Source organism: Meleagris gallopavo, chromosome 1 (genome assembly GCF_000146605.3).
Source record: "Meleagris gallopavo isolate NT-WF06-2002-E0010 breed Aviagen turkey brand Nicholas breeding stock chromosome 1, Turkey_5.1, whole genome shotgun sequence".
NCBI classification, from domain to species: Eukaryota; Metazoa; Chordata; class Aves; order Galliformes; family Phasianidae; genus Meleagris; species Meleagris gallopavo.
Window position 1 is genome coordinate 137043588 of NC_015011.2, and position 12975 is coordinate 137056562.

A 12975-nucleotide genomic window follows, 5' to 3' on the forward strand; every position below is an offset into this window, starting at 1 on the left:
AATCCTTCATAGTCATCTTGGAATGTAGGAGTCCTGAAATATAAAGATCATTCAGATACCAGTTTCTCAAGTCTGCCAGTGACAGTAAAAATTAGGGCTTTTGGGGGTCTATTTCTTTCTTTGGGGTTTTTTTGGTTTGTTTGGCTTTTTCGTTTGTTTGGTTTTTGTTATTTTTTGAGTTTTTGTTTGTTTGTTTGTTTTTAAGATCACATGGATTTTGATTCAGAAAGAAAATGTCAACAACTTTATATGCATTACAGCTGTCTGATAACATTATTCTGCCACTGATAACTTGAGTCACCTTCAAAACACTCAGTCAGATGCTCCTCTTCATTTACATGGAAAGGAAAAATCTTAATTTTATAAAGCAATGAATGGACATATAGAACAAACCATTTAAAACCCCATGTATTTCTTCAAATGTTCTATTTCACACGTAAATAAGATTTTTCTATCATCAGCTCTCTTAATCAACTTTCTGAAACAAGTATTTTGCCACATACATTTTGCTTTCATCACCGCCTACCTTTAACTGTTAAAACAAGCATTTCTACTTGATATAAGATCAGTGACTACTGTTGATCTGCAACTCCGTGTATGTGTTTTCATTGCACTTTAATACTACCCTATAAAATTACACTGTAAAAATAAAGCTAACGTGACTAAGCTTTATCTCTGTTTTCAGGTTTTGAGACAGGACCAACAACAAAAAAAACTGAATAGAGAACAAAGAAAAAATGCCAGAGAAATTATACAGACAACTAACAATTAAACGAATGGAAACTCCAATTATACTTCAAGCTCATTTCACCATGTGGAAAGGAAAACATTTAGAAAGTTACCCCCTTTTAGATTAAACAGGCTTTTTTATTACATATCTTTGAAAAATCCTACAATGAGTCTTTTGTAACAGTGGCATAACGGGTTGAAATCAGGCTCTTCACTGTCATAACATCAGAGGAGAATAGATCATAAAACATATCCAATCAGTAATGACTATTCTGAAGGGTTAAGGATTCAGAAAAGCATTAAAACATATGAAAGTGTGTGTTTAAACAAATATTCAGTTTCAAACAGGCAAAAGCACAACATTTTGCAGAGACAAATATTTTAAACACAAAATTATGCTACTGGAGCACATTCTGGAAACACTGTTTCCAAACATGAATAATCAGCCTCATCAACTTTAACAGAGCTAATGGCTCACATTAATGTTTGAGAAGCAGGGCCAATAAACATTCTACTTAACACAAAGACAATTAATACATCAGCATTCTGGAAAGCATACAGCAAAATATTATTTACAGTGCAAATTTACAGTCTGACAGTGGATTAAAAAGGCAGTTGCAAGGGCTGCATTTTTACTCAAAATAATGTTTCAAGGTTTAAGCAAAAATAAATTTAAAATGCACACACGCAAAGTACCAAAATACACCACTCACTCTACCAAAAGGAGAAAAACAAGTACTATCCAGTTTCTGTTTAACATTTCATATCTGCTCAACTGTCAGCTCACGGTGGCTTTATGGGACTTCAGTAACTGCAGCATTCATCAAGGCAAGTTTTTGGACAGCATCTCACCTGGTCTCTTCATCATCCCAAGCGATTCGCATGCCTTTCCCACCACCACCTGCTGAGGCCTTGATCATGACAGGGTAGCCTAACAGCGGGGAACAATTAGACAGAAGTTCAAACTTTGATCAGTTGGTCATAGAAACATGACAACTGACCACATGTCCAATAATGCTAGTAGACAATAACTTCGTTTATTAAAATGCTTCTTGTTTGCAGAGAGAGGAGAGGTTTTTCTTTCCAAGACTCAGCTGTCAGTGCAATGATTTCTAAAGCCACAAAAAAGGCTGCTTTTTCTACTTCATTTATAGCAAAAAAAAAAAAAAATCCTGAATGAATTATTCCCAAGCAACAAAATATTTAACAAACACTTGACCTTTTTAAGCTCATATTCTTTAGAAACAAAATGTAGTTTCTTTGCTACAGCACAAATAAAATATCTCTGTGATAAAAAAGAATTATTAGCAAGAATTAGCAAATCTTCATAAACTATCGATCAAGAAGTTCAGTAAACAAGTAAACTGAACTTAATTCAACACTTCTGGAGCAGTCAGTTTTAAAGAACAGAGCATCTCCAAAGAGCTGTGCTGCTCAGATACCATGTAATACGCATCAGAAACTTTGGAAGCATTGTGTAATAATGATCTAAAAATAAAACATTTTTTTTCCCAACCTGACAAGTAACGAAAACGTAAGCAGCGTAAATCTAACTGTGCATAACCAGTAACGTTTCACTTTTGCAACACAATATCTTAATAGGTTTGAGTCAGGATTTTAGTTTTTTGAAAGCTAAAAGAAGTATAGTACCAAAGTATATGGTTTAGAAGCATATTTAGTAACGATTGTGTATCCTGTAGTACAGTATGCTTTGAATTCAAAACAACTTCCTAAAACAATCTCTCATTCATATCAGTGAACTTCACCTTTCTCCCAAGTGTGAATAAGGGAACTTGAAAGTTAAGGATATCCCTAGAAAGCTTTTGATGTTTCTATGACAGCCTAAATATTCCTTATACTTTTGATCCCCAATGCCATTAATGAAAATGATAAAATTAAGCCAAACAAACGACCAGCTCTTATTGTCTGACAAGAAAAAGCCAGCCAGTCCTTGCAAATCAAAAATGATTCCTAAATAAGGCTTGGAAGGACACTGTGGGGACAGAAAGGGACATTTGAATATAGTTCCCTAATAGAAATGGTCAGGTTTGCTGTCACATGCTTAACTAATGCTTACAGTTTTTTCTGAAATGTAGACCTACTCACACCCTGTCAAGAGGCAGTGATAAATCCTTCCCATCTCCTCTGCAAAGTCATTTAAAGGAAGGAGGTTCTTAGAAGACGTTTAAAAACAACAAGATCTGGAAATATCTTTTTCTTAAAAAGACTGAAGTGGACTCAAACAAGAAGAGACATGATACAAGCACAAGAAACAAACATAGGAGTGTTAACTGGAACGCAGGAAAGCAGAAACAGAACAAGAGAACACTGAAGGTAACATATAGCCATACAAAGGCACAGATCTCAAGTTTACATAGACAGGGATAACCAAAACTCCGTAAAGCTTCATGCTTTAGAGTCTGAAGTAATCTTTACTTACTAGGTTTATAGTAAAGACCAAAGAGAACCATTCAAGGAAGTTTGCTAAACAGTGTTACATTTTCCTCTCAAGCACCTGATGGCGTCCACAGAGGAGGATGGGATTATTCAGACTACAGCAGGTCTGATCCAGAATCTTATCAGTGCTTTCTAAGGCCTCTATAAATTCAGAGATAAAATGGCATGCACACAGCAGCTCTAGATTTCATGCAGAAACAGTGAAGTCCAACTCAACTTCATGAAATGCAGTATATATATCAACTACATTAGAGTTTATCAATGTTGTAGTTACTTTTCCAGACCCCTGGAAACTGCCATACTACTGGACAATCTAAGCAAAAAGCAATTCCTGTATGATTTTCAAGCAAGAAGTGAGATCTTATGTGAATTAATACCACCCAACTTGCAGCACTTATGGTAATGCTATGTTTCTGTCCAGCTAAGAAAGTTTGTAATTCTGAAATAAGCATTGTTTTAAGCATTATTATGGCAAATGGATTATGGCAATTTCCACCATGCAATGTATTCTATCCAGTGCTACATGTACTTAAAAAAAAAAAAAATCATCACTTATGCTAACAATTTCAGTTTAACAGAATTAGCCTTTCAAACAGTATGTAGATTTTAATACTGCAAGTAACATTTAGTTTTAATTTGTTTCTCAGTTTCAACAGCAAAATAGATACACTGCCAGTGAGCTTTGGTTCATTTCGTTAAATTATTAGACAATATTCAAGGGCCCATGATATTACTCACTAACTTCAGGAACACTTAAGCATTTCTTTCCCCCACCACAGCCTTACATATATTGATTACACATTGATCACACTCATATGCAAGGCAATTAAAGTTTCCAGAGAGTCATTGGGAAAAAAAGAAAAAAGAAAATCAGAGCACGGTTTGGTTTTAAAAAGATACATGTCGCTTTTTAGGATAAAAAGGAAAAACTCTTCTGTAAGAGATGAGAATTAGCCAACTTCCTCAAAATATGGGGATTTGAGCTTAGCTAGACATAGCTGTCCTTTGATGGATACCAAAGACTGATCTGTCCTAAGCCAAGAAGGTCTCATTGAATTTAAGTTTTGCATAGTTATTGAGTACACGAGTACATTTCCAGGATCAGGAAATGTTGTTCATCATTCTCCTGACCACTTCTGCACTACTCAGCAGCAGTCAAAATTGCTGGACTGGTTGGAATCATCATGGGAAGAGAGAGGCAAGCAAACAAATTTTAATATCATTTGTAAGGAGCCACAAAAATATCAATAAATAGCCTTACAAAGCAGACACTTTTAGAGTCAGTGTTAAGTTTTCACAACCCTTCCTTAAAATAGACACCAACTTACGTAAGTTCAATTGATTCAGAAAAGTAAACTTTACAAAGTTTCATTGATGATTTAGAAATCAAGAAGCTGGCAGCTTTTAACATATGACTTATAAATGGACTCAAAAGCAGCATGGGAAAAGAGCCAGTGTGATTAAGCATGTGAGAAGTGATAACAAGAAAAGAACAGCCCACGCAAAAAAAAAAAAAATACAAGAGCAACTTTAAGAAGGAGCCTCTACAGCAGTGTGTCTGAACCTCTCCCAGTACCTGACTTAGCCTGGTATCTTTGCAGGATTCATACTTGACAACTTGGGAGAACACATCTCAGATGGGAGGTGAAAGGTAGGTTTTCTTCACCTGTACTTATAAAATTATTTTTAAAGAATTGTAAAAGGCAATATATCTCAGCCCTGATGTCACTTCACTGCTAGTGGATCTTTGGCCAGAAAGCAGAAAAAAACAAGTGGCAGTATGAGAACATTAAACAATGTTTTAAAGCTTTAAGTAATGATCCACAATGAATTAATTAAAATATATATATATATATTTTTTTTTAAGACTCTTAGAATACTTAGGCCCTACATACGTTAATTTAAAAATAATCCTAAAGTATTCAACTACTGAGTGTCTTGTCATATACACAGGACATTATACACCCAGAGACTTATAGAGAGTTTAAATTCATCTTATTTTAGATCCCCTGAAATTACTAATCATTTGGCTTGTCTCTGGATCTGTTGGTCACGATGAGACTGAAGGCTAATGAAACAGATCAGTCAGTCACAACAAGGGTGAAAACAAGGTAGAAGGGACAAATTTCGTTCACTACATGACATCTACTTTTTCATACAGTGGTTTTAGAATTTTCTATCTAAAACAAAAAAAAAAAAAATACACCACCCAGGATTCTGTAATCAACTTTAATATCTGCAGATTTAAGACTGCCTTGATATAATGACCCCCAGAGTGCTAGCTTGATATCAAAAACAGGAACCAGTCAATAGAACACTAGAAGTTAGAAAAAAATTAAGCAAGGATTAATTTTAAAATGTACCTAGGAAGCTATCAGATGCCTTTCTACATAAAAGAATTGAAGGTGATTTGAAGGAAATCTTAAAAAAAAAAAAAGTAAACTGACCACTGAAATGAAACTGAACCATATAAATTCATAGTACTCTACACATCTTTTTATGCACTAAAAACAATTTCATTTGCCAGTTCTTCTCCTAACAGTTTGACTGATAGTCTCTTCCTTTTGTTTCTGATGGCATGACAGTGATCAATCATTACCTGATTTCCCAAAAGGGACAAAGGCTGACCCACAGAAATGCTGAGTTTGGTGGTGTTGGCCTACCAGTCAGCTGGGCCCTCCATGAGAAGCTTCAGCATAGTTAACTCGAGCAGGCTAAGAACGCAGCTTACACTCTGACTGGAAAAGTGTTCCAGTGGTGCAAGTCCCAGTTTCTATTTGGCATTAAGGCACAGACATAGCTTTTGGCACAGCAGAGATATATATATTTGAAGTGGGTTCTTGGAACTATATATATAACTGATGAACTTAAATAGCTACTTATGGCTACTGTCTCTTAACAAGAAGATGCAAAATAAAAATAAAAATAAAAAAAATAAAACCAAGAGAAATCTCTTAATGCACTAAATTTTCATGTAATTTCAAGCATATGGTTAAACATTTTCAAAAATATTAAGCTCTATTTAATAAAAGCCAAAACTCATTAAGCACATATTAAGGTTCACCAAAACAAGTCCCAGCCAGTTTGCTGGTTGCTCTTTTTGTCAGTCTTTAAGATGTTCAGAAGCTGAGCAGTGACTTTATTCTGGAAAGCACAGAAGAAAGGATGGTGGTGTGGGAGATATTCAAGTTAGGTGCACTGCACACAGTGATGAGGAATAAGGATCATAACATCACCGGTGTCAGCCTCCATATCAGGAGAAATACACCATGCTTAGCTTCTGTAAAAAGAATACCACGTCCAGTTGCAGATAGATACAATTTGAAATAACCCCTTTAGCAAGATTATTACCCCATATTATATGCATTTCACAAATCATGGCTGCACTTGTTCTGTAAAGTCAAGTCTGTAAAGCTAAAGAGACAGGGTGATAATATCTAGATTCTTCCAGCCCTATAGGCAACAGGGAACTTAAACACTATTAAAACGTTATTTGTTCTATAGGGATTACTTATTACACATACAATTTAGTCAACCATGTCTGCTGAGAGGCACACAAATCCCACCATAGCTAATTTAAGAACTTACCAATTTCCCTTGCAATTCTGACAGCTTCATCTGCATCCTGTAAAAGCAGGAAATGAGACCCAACGTTAATCCCATCAGCCATTGCACTATGTCCTCAGGGCAGTCATATATTGCACTACTGTCTCCTCTGATTCATTTAATGTTTGATTTTACAACCTTCTGACCCTTTTCAGCCAGAGGAATGTAAAATTAATACCATAAGTGGAATGTAAATTCTACCTCATCATTAGTATACTGAGAAACTCAAAGCAATGAAGAATCAGCTGACAGGAAACACAGACGGGATTGCAAAATGATTTTCTGCAGTTGTAGGAATTTAATGCTAGAATTTAGAAGTTTACAATCAATAATGGTCCATAAATTAGGTCGTTAAAGTTTGTCCACCGCCAGTTTCTGTACTCTCAGATATTTGTCATGTTTTCCTGGTTGTTGTCAGTAGGGGGAGTTGATTCTCTATTGTTTGGGTATGATTCAGGTCCTGAAAAAAATGTTGCACAACTTCTTCAAAGGTGAAAACTTGTCTACGGAAGAAAAACAAGCACTTCACTTTTGTACGGATTCGTTTGTTTGTTTTATTCATTCTAAGGAGAACAGAACCGAAATGCATAATTTTAAACTGCATCAGAGATGAGAAGATTCATATAATAGTTTCCACTTATACGCTTGCCGATTTCTATTGCATGACATCTAGAACAATTCTGGTTGATGCCACCTTTGCCTTTAGCTGACTCATACCATCACAGCCTGCTACAGAAAACACGATACAGAAAAACCTATTTAGAAACTCAGAAAACAAAAACGTGAGAAATTCTCATTTTTTAACCCACCCGATCTCTTCTCCTGCCATAGTTAACTCTGTTTTCTCCCGCTGCTAACAATCCATTTCCCTGACAGGGTACTAGAAAGGAAAAAGGGTTAAGTTTGAAAACTCCATCCAAATTTGCTAGTATTTATACTATTCCGTGACATACGTGAAAAAAATCTGTATGGGAGGCAGTAACGTCTGGAAGCCACCAGCTGCTAAGCGCGTCTGAAACTATGGGGGCTGACTTATGAACATTAAAATGAAACCTGATATTTTTAAAGCTTTCAAGGCAATCCGTTTTAAAAGCACACAGGTCAGAACTTTAAAAAAAAAAATACATAAGCAATGTTCATACCTGGTTCATTTATGTCCGATAATAAAACAAAATCCTCTTTAAAAGTCTTCAGTACCTAGTAACAGCCCCATGAAGAATAAGGGGGCTGGCAGGGGAAGTTGTCAGAAAATTTAATTTCCTTTCATTAGCTAGTCTGCTCCACAAATCGGTGCTTGTTAAGTTCAAAGCAGTCCTGAAAGCAACATCAGTTTTAAGTCTTTTTACTCCAGTCACATCTGTTAATGAGATTTTTCCAAATAACAATTGTTTCTAAGCCGAGAGATAAATCTAGCAAAAAATCCCCCCCAACTCCGAAAAGTAAAAAATAAAATAAAATAATCGGAGTTTACTGTTTTATTACACCTTGCTGCTTTCCGTGACCCTGCACCCTCCAAATTTTAGCTTAAAGGGATAAAATGCATGAAAAGGGTCATTTAAGAATGTTAGTGGTTTCCACACATTGAGTTTGAAGGTTCTTTGTTCCTGCCTGTGACAGTTATGCGAGAATACTTCCCCTTAATAGCCTCTCTGTCAGGAAGTGTTAAACCTGCCAAATGCAGACAATTAGAGCCTCTCGAACAAAATGCAGGAAGAGTGATGACTGATGAAGAGCCGCGATTATAGTCGGGAAGAAAACTTTTACATTTCTTTTCTCTTGCAAATTCACTCATATATTTGCAAAATAGAATTAAGAGGAGGGAAACAAACAGGGTAATTTTTTTTCACTTAGTTACCTGCAAACAAGTGGCTAACCGATACACTGCAGCTCACAGGAAGACGGGCTGCAAACAAGGGAGCTTTGCACAGCCACTGTGCTTTTGTTTTTAAATATATGTACGCAACACCTAAAGCAAAAAACCACCATCGTATCAGAATCGCTGATTGTGTCAGTTCAAGCTTGTATGAACTGAAAGCATCTGCCTGGAACAGTTATTAATTCCTACTACTCAAACATCTGTTTCCTTTTACAGTTCTGATGTATTAGAATTCAAACTCTATAATACAAAAATAATAATGCATATTCAAATTCTTTAGTCTTCAAAGAGTATTTCTGAAACGGAAAACAAAAAGCATGTTGTGCTCTAAAAACAGTTCGAAAAAAATCATAAACAACTGACACACTGAAATCTCCAATAACAGACTTTTGATCTTTTGTAAGAAAGTACGATTTAATGTCATGCCTTTCACTTGCAGATTTCATAAATACAGCAGCACCTTCAATACTATTAAAAAGTTAAGATGGCTAAAGCCTATCTATGCAAAATACACAAATCCACAGTGGCACTGTGAGCATTTTGAACTATTTTATTTTGTTTTTAGTTTAAAAAAAAAAAACAAAAAACAAAAACCAACACTGTAGGTCCTTATTGCTTGATTTATTGCCATTTCCTCCAAAAGTACATCGTTATGCATGCTATCATTCCCCCAAAATAACCTGGAAACTGCAAAGAAATACGTAATTTTAGCACTGTCTGTTACTGTACAAATAAAAGTGTTCAGGTAATAGTACTACTTTATAAAAATCATGAGTTATGAGTTAAAACCACATCACATTGGGTTTTTTTTACAAATTCCTGATTTTGTTAATATAATACACATAAAGCACTCAGTTTTACTCACTTATCATAAGAATTTCTCACCTCTTAATTTCATGCACATGCCTCCCTGCCAAGTACCAGCAGGTGGAGACAAAAAAAAATAACTAACGTAGAAGAATGTCAGGATGAAGATGTTTAAGAGACTCCCACAGCTGTAAAATATTGTATTAATTACAAAGAAGTACATAATACTTCTAATTCCTGAGGGTATTGTGTCTAGAGAGTCTCCAAGTCATAACCAGCTTCTAACAATCTCTTCAGCCATCCAGAGGACAGTGAATACCAACATCAACACCCCAATTTAAGAATACCACCAAAACAGGTGCCTGAAACTTAAAAACAGTAAATAAATAGCCTTGCTGAAAAGCTTAAACATGTCTACTGACATCAATTACAGAATCACAATGAAACCAAGCAGCTATCCAGAGACATTAATCCTCTGTGTTTACAACCAGCCACAAAACCAAACCAATCTCACACAGATAGACCTTCTTTTCTTTACTTTGCCAGTTTTTCCACCAGAGCATCTCTGCATACTCTTTACTGAGTCTCCATTTTTTTCTTGCCACATATTTCTCTTTACTGGTTTACAGACAATATATCTCAGCCCTAACTTTAGTAAAGCCACTGGTCATGTGGGTTAACACCAAGTCTTTTGATCAAGACTCTTGACCGTTATCCCTCTCAGGCAAGTTTTAGAAAACTAACTGTTGCTAGAGACCTTGAATTAAGAACTACCTTTCAATACATTTGTTGACACTAACTGATAGCATCACAGTTTCCTTGCATAACCCTTGCCTCAGCCAATCAAGGAACTGAACAATGGACCCCAAAAAATTATTCTTTGTCAAACTACAGTCTCTATTCTCAATCTGTCTTTCCATTCTCAGTTTAACACTTGGTACAGAGATTGTCTATATGAGAATAGTTGGCTGTGTCTGTAATGCCAAACATCCTCTTCTTCAATATCTTTCCACAGCCTACCTCACAGTACACTGTTGAAATGCTTCCTCCTATAAAAATTTAATTTCTACTCACTGGGAATTGTTCTTTATACAGTTTCTCCAAGGTGTGATTACAGGAGCGTAACAACTCAATGTATGTACTAGCAGGAAGAATTGGGAGGGGCTTCACCTTTCATTCATAAAGGACCCGTGTATCTGCAGCACTAGTTAACAAGAGCTGAATAAAGACAACTCTTCAAGTAACAAAGATTTCCAGTGCAGCCCTGAGATGAATAAAAGAAGCACTAGAAGTTGTTACTCTATGTTTGCTTTAACTATTCACCCACAAAGAACAAATGCAACTGATCTTTCTTAACTTCTGGCATTGTCAGAGGCATGAATGCAGTTTCCTTCCAGCTTTAGACTCCACTACAAAGATGAAACTACCTCTAATCAACTCAAGTATCATGCAGACACTTAACTCCCTCCCAGGACCTTCAAAATGTCTATTTCTCAAAACCAAGAGCCCTCAAGGACTGAGAGCTTCATAGCTCTGTGACCATAACAGATCTCCCAGAGAATGGCAGAAATATGACAGCCTTGTGTGCTGATCTTTTGATTACGTTTGGTGCCACACAGCTTCACCCTTCATATTTTTGTTTGAAATGGCAAAATACTACATTAAACTCATATCAAGATCTGTATGACCTAATTACTCAGATATTCATTGCAGCGAAACTCAACACTAACATAGGAAGGAGATTAGATGACCAACACAGGTATATATATATTAGATTCATAGCAAGGATGAAAATTGCAGTTACTGGAAGTTCTGTTTTACAGAACTGGTAACCAAAGCACCAGTTAACTTAAATTTTCATCTTGATCTCCCTCTTCTGACAGAAACTGCAATATTGGCATTGCCTGTGGAACTCCCCTTTTTATGATTCAAAGGGTGCACTGCAGCTTTTTAATCAAGTGCTCTGTTTTCATCAACACACTTCAGAAAATCAGGAGGGCAAGGCTGAGGTATGTGTAACTGATATGATACGGAGACTTCGGGATTAAGTAACTACTGTGCAGCTCCTTTCAATAACTGGGATTGGATTTGTCAGCTTAATCCTACGTTCCAGTTCTTTTGGTGTTAAGACTATCTACTAATACTATTGCGTATAGCTGACTGCCAACCCTTACATTCCTTCATTTAGAGTGTCTGGAACTTCAGATAATTGTCAAAAAAATCAACGCAATTAAAGGCCTCAGGAAAGGAAAAAAAAAAAAAAAAAAAATGGTTATGTAGGCACAGTTTCATTGATTATGTTGCTATCAAATGATTAGCCACTATCCTACCTTGTCAGATTTGTTTCTTTATATTAGCAGAGTAACAGATCTTTACAGTTTATGTGGCAATAAAACAAGCATTTTGAAATTATTTAGTGAGTCCACTTCAGGTAAACTTATGGGATTCAGACCATTAAATCAAAGTCCTCTCCTAGCCAAATACTTTCTAGAAGATAATGCCAGGATTTATAAAATAATGGGTAGATTATCAAGAAGAACAGTGGGTCTTAAGCACAATAGCTTAGCTGCTCCTAACAGTTCATGAATGCTAGAGGACCACAGACACAAGGACTGCTAAAGCATGCAGCAAAAAGCCCAACGAACTCTGTCTGCAATTTAATACTGTCAGATTTCAGCAGTGCCATGAATGCTAGCCTAACATTCATAAGCAGCCTTCCAGAGCTGAAAAATTTCTTTGCACTTTTACCCATTGTAGACGCACATGCATTACGCACATCAGGCATTCCCATCTCAAGTACTGAAGAGTTCTCTTATGCATCCTGCTCTTCCCAGCCATCTCATAATTTTATCATACTCTCATTAGGAAAGTTCTCTACATATTCTCATCAAAACAGATATAATATCTAGGCATACATGAAGGTTTAAAGGGAAAACACTTGTTCTACCTACATAACACAGATGATATGTTAAAGTACAGGAAAGCTTCTAAGAGATCAACACTTAAACACAAAGTAAAAATCCAAAAAAAGGAAAGACATGTAGAGATAGAATGGCACATCTCAGATTAAACACATTTATTTGCCTTTACATAGAATTTAAAGCAAGACATTTTACAGACTCCATGCAAGCAGTCCTTACTATATAATTTATTACAAAGTACTCTTCCTCATCTTCCTTCTTCCAAACTTCCCTTTCTAGTAAAAATCTCTACGCTGATTTTAATTACATCATTTATTGAAAATGAAGTTGAATTTATAATTACACTGTGCATCAGATCTTCAATAGATCTACATAGTTTTAGGCAATAATTCAGAGAGCAGACAGTAGTCAAACGGTTTCTCACCTTGACTACTCCATCAAAGCCAGGGATTGTGTTGACCTTTGCATTCTTGGCTAACAATTTGCTTTCAATCTTGTCTCCCATAGCTTGAATAGCATGCGTGTCAGGTCCGATGAAGGTGACACCTTCTGCTGCCTACAAAGACAAAGAAGATACAA

At 36.0% G+C, this 12975-nt stretch overlaps 1 long non-coding RNA gene across 1 annotated transcript; it reads right to left on the minus strand.

Moving 5' to 3' along the window:
* Window positions 1–202: 202 nt before the first annotated feature.
* On the minus strand, window positions 203–12975 carry LOC104917410. The gene is made up of 3 exons (XR_796846.3): window positions 12821–12975; window positions 6775–6811; window positions 203–1660 (listed from the first exon to the last, which is right to left on the minus strand). It is a non-coding gene; the product is annotated as an uncharacterized LOC104917410 (long non-coding RNA).